Source organism: Pinus tabuliformis, chromosome 4_1 (assembly GCF_031772625.1).
Source record: "Pinus tabuliformis cultivar Carrire ecotype Pingquan chromosome 4_1, CPIR1, whole genome shotgun sequence".
Lineage (NCBI taxonomy): Eukaryota > Viridiplantae > Streptophyta > Pinopsida > Pinales > Pinaceae > Pinus > Pinus tabuliformis.
In genome coordinates this window covers 345,618,527-345,627,599 of record NC_142303.1, presented here as the reverse complement: position 1 = coordinate 345,627,599, position 9,073 = coordinate 345,618,527, and the positions used below count along the sequence as shown (strand labels likewise).

At 35.4% G+C, this 9,073-nt stretch overlaps 1 pseudogene; it reads right to left on the bottom strand.

The window, feature by feature from the left end:
* Window positions 1–698: 698 nt before the first annotated feature.
* On the bottom strand, window positions 699–5,131 carry LOC149175686 (DNA polymerase delta catalytic subunit-like; annotated as a pseudogene).
* Between the last annotated feature and the right edge of the window lie 3,942 nt (window positions 5,132–9,073).

Below are 9,073 nucleotides of genomic sequence, written 5' to 3'. Positions count from 1 at the left end.
TCATCTAAACGTTCTAATTAGTATCATGAAGATGACATACGGGACTCTGAATTTGCTTTGAGGATGGGGAGAAATTTTCCAAGAGCCTTTCTAATATATACCCTTTAGTTTTGTGGTATAATTGTCAAATCATCATCGGATTATTCATTTGATGGGTGAAATCATGCAATGACCAGTAAAGTTTTCAAATTAGCATAAATTGTTGAAAGAGGGAGAAATATGATGGCTTCTTTGTGCGTAGTGCCTATCCTTTTGCGTCCTTCTCTGGCTCGGATTCGCTCCTGCCAATCTCTCTGTGTATCCATCTCTATCTACCTATCCATCCATCCATCCATTCAACTATATGCATGTCTGGATATACATATGTAAGCATGTAGATCTATGTTTTATAGTGTGTGCTCTCCTAAAATTTGGGATATGCGTGCACATTACATTTATAGGGTTTGCCTTGGGAAGTATGTATCCATTTTGACTTTTTCTCCATCTCATTTGCAAGGAGAAAAGATATATCGAACTGGCTAACATTAAATAACAAGGGCTTGACAATTACTGTACAATAAATAAACCATGCTCATCCTAATTCAGGGACCAAATAAATTCCCTTGTCCATTAAATTAGAGAAACATACACCAGAGAAGATTCAGGAAAACAAAAATATTTGATAATACAAAAAATTACAAGCTACACAGGTAGCATCCTCAAAACTGCCAGCGCTCTAGTTGCACCTCTGCTTCAGTTAGGTCTTTCTGAGCTTTCTTCCTACGATAAAATATTGTGCAGTCATGACTGCAATAAGGATAAGACATCAATGTAAGTATAAAAGAGATAATAATTGTTAAAAAAAAAAAAACATCCTACTAATTAAAAACAAATACATGATCACACAAATGTTACAAAATACATCCATAATGTAAATTTAAATCATGTTATGAAAATGTAATACTTGAAATATAGCATTCAAAAAACTTGTGCAAAGAACATCTTGGTGCAAAGAGCCTTGGCACCGCTGACATTGTGTCCATAGTTTACCAAAGAGCATTTCTAATTCCCTCACTAACATTGATCAAATATTAGCGTCATATGATAGAAAACGTAGGTGAGAACAATAGACACAAGGCCTACTTTAAATTCTCCAAATAAAGAGTAATGGTATTAGAATACCAGCTTACCATTTGCAACTGTTTTCTGATACAATTTTGCTTCTCTTCCTTTGCAATGTGAATAAAGTGTCTGATCTTCTTTGCTGCAATGGCAACATGAAATCAGGTAACATCATGAATTTCAGTATGAGGCAACCTAACCAGACATTCTTATTATAAGAAAGCTAGACAGTTTCTTACAAGGAGAGCAGGCATGGAATCATGCAACCTCATAGATTTTTCCACATCAAAAAAATGAACCCTAGTAGCTTTCTAAAGCGCCAAACTGAAATAATAGTTACTCTCAATTGTGCACTACTATAAGTAAGGAAACCACATGCAGGACACCCTCTACTTGTATTAACTAAATACCTAATAGGTGTTTTACAACCAATAAAACTGAGTTATTTCTTGGCAAATTTCATAATTCCACTATTTGAAGGAGTTGATATGGAAACTGCTCGTGTGTGACTACCATGAAGAAGCTCCTTGCTTGCATTCTTCAAAATGGGCTCAAATATTCTCAACAATGGCTACACAGCAAAAACAGGCACTAATAAAAAACACTTAGCTGGAAAGAATTACTATCTATCAAGATATATTTGAAACACTGGTGAAATTTTCAAAAAGAGCATAAACTGCAAGTGATGATGCTTTGGTCTTTCACCTTGCTCAGTTGATTCTCCAGATAATATTGTGGATCAATAGGGATTTTATTCTCCAGTACGTAAATTGGATTCTTAGATTTCTCATATACCTGAGCCCAAGTAAACACATTAGTCATTATATCCATAATCCCTCTGTAAATTATGCCTCCAAATAAAACATAAAAAAATAATTAAAATAACCATTTTTTAGTGCAATATCGAGACTTATGCTGAGCACAGAAGGGGTTAATTATTACCTTGGCACCTTTTGCAGCCTTTATGATGACATATGGAACACGATCACCCACAGTTGGAGCAGTTGCAACATCCCTCTGTAAACCAGGGGCAACTTGGCTTTAAAACACGACATCAATTTAAAAAATCCAACAATGGACTCATTGTCAATAAAAAATAAATATTACAAGAGTCTTTAGATGCACTGCAGTAATAAAAATAGAGAGATAGGATTGAAATGGAACCAAAAGGCATTGCACCATTCATTATACTTGTTCTGAGAAGTTATTTCCAGTATTTACCTTCCGCATGCGCTTAGCTAGTTCCATGTGTGCTGCCTTGACTGCATAGTCATCTCCAGTCTTTGTCAGACCCTGACTCAACAAAGAGATTGTTAGCACAGGCAAACAACAATGCCCTTAAGAATATGCTGATAGCCTTGATAAAGGATATGACCTGCAAACATCTGTTTCTGTCGCAGCTAAACAGTAATCAATTTTTCTCAGGATGAGATTAGAAATGCAGATATATTATATATTGTCATGTTTTGATTCTCTTCAATTGTATAAGATCCTCCCTTGACACTTCTTCCTCCCATTGCTAGCAGTAAATATTGACTGAATCCCTTCCAAGTACAGAATGTAGAGAGAAGAAACATGACAGACTTAAAAAGAAAACTTCCATGGCCTGCCCCAACTAGGTACATAGTATATACTTCTAACACTTGAAACCAGGAATATGTAATAAGTGACTTGCTCGCAATGTAAATCTCTTCTTCCCCCTATCATATTTTCTCCATTTCAAAAGTAACAAATGATCAAACAAATTTGGTCATAAACATGTAGAAGGATTCATTGTTCTCACCTTAGTTATCACCAAAAGTGACAAATCCATTATGTTCATTAGCAAGTCAGAAATAGTGTTCTTGACATACTGCACTGCACCAGGTATGTCACGATCAATGAGTATTTTGTGAAGGCACTTTGTAACCAAGTTCTTCACTAGCAGGCAATTGTCCCTACGCACTGTTTCAATGCCTGTTGATATGGAATATTTAAAAGATAAGGAATATTTAATAATTAAGAAGGCATCAAATAAATTATTTTTCTAAGAGCATTTTGAGCCTTCACAAACACTAAAGCCTGTCTTTGAAACAAAAAGATCAGGTTTGTCACCTTTAGTATCCATTTTGTCATAAGCATCTGGCTTTGTCCACAACAACCAAGCATATCTTTTCTTGCTGATCAACAAGTATGGGTAGTACATTTTTTCAAATTATAGTTTAATAGGCTGCATAAAAGCATATGTTAAATAACACACTGATTAGATGCCAAAGATGCACCAAACAGATGCAGATAAGCCACAGAAAAGCATAACTGATCATCTTGTCCTGTGCATATTTACAAAGATCTCATGGAAGTGGAATGTCAAAAGAAGATTAGTTTTAAAAAGAAAGGTGATATTAAAACATTCATCCCTACAAAAACATCATTAACAACCCTAGAGGCTTCATGGATATTTAAAATTCTTGACAATGTACCTTTGTAAATGTACCACTAATATAATCTGAGGCTTCCCTCCCTAGCATCATGGCCTCTTCTATATTTGGTACACCAAACTGTATCATAATTGAATCTGTATCTCCATATACAACCTAGATTCAAATATAAAAATATAGTATCAAGCTTTATAGTAGAAATCTTGGTTAGGATCAGATCACCCATTATGATTTCAAGAACTTGGACTATCACCAATACAACAAGTGTACTTCCTATCATTACTGATCCAGTTCAAAGGTTACAAATGCCTTTATTTGCTAAATAATAGCCTACCTCAGCATTGTATTGGTAACCACCAACTATTGTGAACCTTTCTTCAACTAGCCTCTGTGTATGCTCTATCATTTGACGGCCTGGTAGGTGGAAAAAAAATGAGATGATTAATGATATGAAATTTTAAAACAATACGTAAAATAGATATTGTCTGATGGAACAGAGAATGTGTCAAAAGATCAAACTGGACTTTTAATCAAAATATAATAAGAGGGCCTAAGCATATCATCTTAGTTGTACAAGTACACATGACTAATTAATGCAATTCAAGAACTCGGTCTTATTTGTACAAGATTGTCAATTACAGTTCATACCCAAAACATTATGCCAGGAGGAAGAAAAGAATTACATGGATATTATTGATGCCCAAAAATAATCAATGTGAATGGCTGATACATGCATATATAGAATAAGACAGGACTTCAAGCATCTCTATCTTGTAAGTAAAAGAAGCACCAATAACATTACAACTAGGAAAAACAAGGGGAGAATCAAGGTGTCCATGGATTTAATGTTTTTTTCCATGGAATAATTGTGAAATTACCATAGCTCGTCACACTCAATGAAATCTCCAAAAAGGGCAATTGGCCAATAGTGGCACCAGTAAACCCATAAACTGAATTCGCACTAATTTGCAAGTGCACACAGTCAAAACTCTTTTATGTGTTTCACCAACATACCTAGTTTTACTTTTATTCCATGTCCAAGCCATAATTAATACATACTTGACAAAGCTGTAATTACCTTCAAAGCCAATTGTCGGCCATCCAAGATAGCCTTTTCAAAAGGATCTTTAGCCTCCTAAACAAGATTACAGGAAGTTAAAAACTGAGATGCTAAGTGGAAAAAATACATGCATGTAACATAAACATAGGAAGCACTTAGTTCACCACCTTTAAGTTTGCCTTGGCTCTTTTCCTCATAGCCAATAACTCTTCTACGATCTCTGGTAATATGCCCTAGGTAACAGGAAAAAGAGCATTCAATTTAGCATCATCGAAAATGGTTAGCATATGATGGTTAAAAAGTAAATAATGAAATAAGTATCAGCGATCGTCGTAAAAAGTCATCTATGAAAAATAAGCCCATCCTGATCCAGCTTCAAATAAATGCCAAAGCCTACATAGATTTGTGAGTTATAACAAATCACAAACAAGGAGAAAGTGTATACCTTCTATAAAGTTGGCTTCACAAAAGTATCACCCGATGGTGTTTTATTTACACACTCTGGCTGGAGATTAAATTTTGCAATGTCCTCTGACCTCACCAATGTTGAGAAGGATCAAAAGCCACTTTGTAACTGTTTTAGATGATAGTGTGAATATCTCAATCTTCCAATAATACATCTTATATGGGGATGCCTAAGGGGCAGGGCTACTTAACAGATGCTAGGCTTATTGGTCTCTGTATGCATTTCTCTTTTAGACCCAGTATAGATGTAAAATTTTACTGATAGCTAAGACAATGAGAACACTCAAGTGGTCTAATTATCATCATTCACAACTATCATGAAGGAGTAGGATGATAGGTTTTTATTGCATATATCAGATAAAAATTCAACCATCAAATTGGGAAGATCTTACGAAAGGAGTAGGATAAGGGATTTTTGTGAAAACTGGGTGAACATTCCATTTGCATCATGAAATAGCACATATCGAATTCACATGGTAAAGCATAATCCCAATATAGTAGCGTTTTCAAAATTGCATATCAAATTTATCATAATCAAACAAATAATAAAATTCATATAGATTCAATATCTCTACCATTCAAGTTTTTTCAAAGCAATTCATATAGATTCAATATCTGTACAAAAATCATGTGCCTCAAATTAATCTGTCCTGTATTTAATTTCATAATTGGAAAGATCGTAGGCAATGAGATAGGTATTATGACTCACTGCTAAAAAAATCATATACCATGAATAATATAAACTCTGATAATGAAAAATCATGCCCCTCACAGTATGTTATACTACTAAGAAATTATTGTTCTAAGAAATCTAGTGCCTGAAGCAGTGCTCTTTTTTCTACCATATTCGGAAAGCATCACATGCAGCAAATACAGTAAGTCGTGTTACTGGAAAATCAGATGTCTCAAATAACATGTTGTGTATTGTTGAGAAATCAGATTTCCAATACAGTGCTCTTTGCTGAAACATTGTCCATTTCTATAAATTTTGTTTATTGATCTATAGCAAATTCAAATATATTATACTGAAATTTCTTTTTACTAAAGTTTGCTTTACTATATTTGATTGAGAATTATAAGTACCACTCTGTTTGGCAGTAAATATAATTCCAAAAATGGCAACATCTTATTTTGCAGAGCCAACAACATATACTCCATAATATTCATCAATAAATTTATAATTGGAAAGCAAAGAGATTTCTTATTGCTTCTTCCTCAGAAGCAGTATTGTTGCTATACATGGGAGGCCCAAAACTCCACGAGCAACACATGTCAGATCTCTCTGAATTCATCACAACTGAAAATTTCCTACAACTAGTCCAAGTTTTGTTGCCGTGGAAATCACAAGATTGACCCCACTCTGGCTATTAAAGATATTCTCATTATGGCACTATTTAAAATACCCTAACCAAGTTCATTCATTTTTAATTGTCAAACAATACATAATTCCAATGGGTCGTTTGGAAACACTATATCTTTTCACTTACAATACAGTTCAGGCAAGAGGATGGTAGGTATTTCAGAACATTTGGCCAGTAGTTTTTATAATTTCAACTTAGTTAACACTCTCTGAATCATTTTGCAAAACATGGCATTTGGTACTGCAGGACAGTGGCTCTCATAAAACTCTTGACTATGTCTCATCCATGAAATCCATTGATGGAACCTATGATGCTGCTAGGCAACTTATCTGTATGAATTCTATCTTTGAGAACTCATGTCTGGAATGTCTGGCATAGGTGGTTTGAAGACTAATTTTATTTTTTTATTTTTTTGATAGGTTTGTTACAGTTATTTTCAGTTATGGAGGTCTTTCATGGGGCAATAGGTAGGTTTTAATGTCTTTAAGAACTCATGTCTGGAATGTCTGGAATAGGTCGTTTGAAGACTAATTATATTTTTTTTATTTTTTTTTACAGGTTTGTTACAGTTATTTTCAGTTATGCAGGTTTTTCATGGGGAAATAGGTAGGTTTTAATGTTTTTAATAGCTATTTCCTTTCTATGATGAATTTAATGAACAGACTAGAAAACATTATCACATGGGAAATCATTAACAACTATTGCCTTTCTCTGATGAATTTAATGAACAAACGAGAAAACACTATCACATGGGAAATCATTAGTCCTTGTTGCATCCAAGAGAATAGGTGGCCCATTATTGGTAACAATAATTCACAATTCATATGACTTAGAGAAAAGCTAGGAAACCCTTTTATGAAAATAGGGTTGGAATATGAGGCTTTGCTTGCCTTTAATACTAATTTTGATGATATCTAAAATCGAATATTTTTCCTTTTTGGTCAATTCTTTGAGTAACATGCATGGATTGATTAGTTATGCTATGTGGATGGGTGGATGACAGTGAGGATGCAACCCTGGTGGACAGCTTCTCACTCTATAAACGCCCCACCTTGTCAGTATGTTTGGATATGTTTTCAAAGTGATACAATACACATATACAGAATAGGCCCCCGATTTTTTTTATTGTTGTATGAGAAGTGATAATGTCCATGTCTTTGCAATCGTTGTTGTAGTTTTTGTGAATAAAATCATGCATAGAAGCTTTAAATTCAATAAAATAAAATCACGCACAACAGCTTTAACTTCAAAGTCAATCTATGCAGTTCTCAACCACCCGCTGAAGGCATTGACTCTGTTCTAGTTCCCCTAGTATTAATATTAATGATGTGTTCCCTTTGCTATAATGATTTCAATGCTCCATTAAACAAGCCCAATCTTACCGACAGTAATGATGTGTTCCTTGTTCAAGTATGGATGAATCTGTTCTTGAAAAGGCAGTCACCATTGAGGAGACTGTTCAAAATAATCTCAATTCCTACAACTATACCAATGAATACAGCTACGCAAGGAAAATAATACCAATGCCAACATCTTTGCAAGGGAAATACATCAAATTGAAAGGAAAATACATGTGGAAAATAAACCCTTTTCTGTCTTCCTTGAAACTTCTAGCTCAGCTTTGAGTTCCTTTGCAAAATAACAGTGAAAGCCCCAGCATATAAAAACTAAAACAATTTAGCGCCAAAAATATTTTCGGCCTCTACACCAAAAATTTTCGGTGGTTTCAGCTATCTTGTTTCCATTTTAAGATGGCCTACCCCGCTGTTTCTTGATATTTCTCGCCCATGTCTCCCACTTTTCATAAGAATGATGGTCTTAATATCTATTGCCCACCACCCACGAATAAATGATTATGTACTCTGCTGCCGTTGCACCTCATGCCCTTAATGCCCATCACAGAAACCCTAGTCTCGTGGCTCTCAAACATTGGTGTTTGTCTCTCCATTTTCTCGACAAACCCTCCATTGCAATGGGGCAAACGAGGAGGAAGGTTTGGTTGTAGAAGCAAAGGTGTTGGTTCATTGCAGTGTGGAGGAAGGTTTGGTTGATGAATATACTTTTGAATACAAATTGGCAAAACCAAAGTAATTAAGGTATCAAACCAATGAGTCATGATCCTTATATGAAAAAAAAAAAGAATGGCTCCAATCTCAAACCAAGTCCACGAGATAAGCATCAAATCTACGTAACATACCAAATCCTGGTCAACCCCACACGTAGCCCAAAGCTCTAGTTTATAGCCAAACCACAAAGGGAAGAGCCCACAAGGGGTGCAAGTGTATGCGTGAACTGAAAAGAAACCCTGATTGTCGTCCTCCAGCTCTGAAGAAACCAGAAAATCTGAAATACCACTTTCTTCCAAGGAACTCTTCAAACCACCATTCCAAGGCTGGCCGATAGAGGAATTCTCCAAAGCTTGAGATTTTGATAGACACGAAACCACTTGCAAAAATAAAAGCATCTTTCAAACTGCAGAGCCGCCCAAACCCTAAGCTGCGAATAAGCCATAATCTTGAAAACCAGAAATCCACCGAGATCTTGAAAACCGGAAATCCACCGAGATCATGGGGAGGCCACCTCTTATAGAAGAAAGATTGTGGTCTTAACCAGATGTCTGGCGAGGCCAGGGGCTCGTTTGCCTCGTAACCACTTTAGAGGCCAGAAAA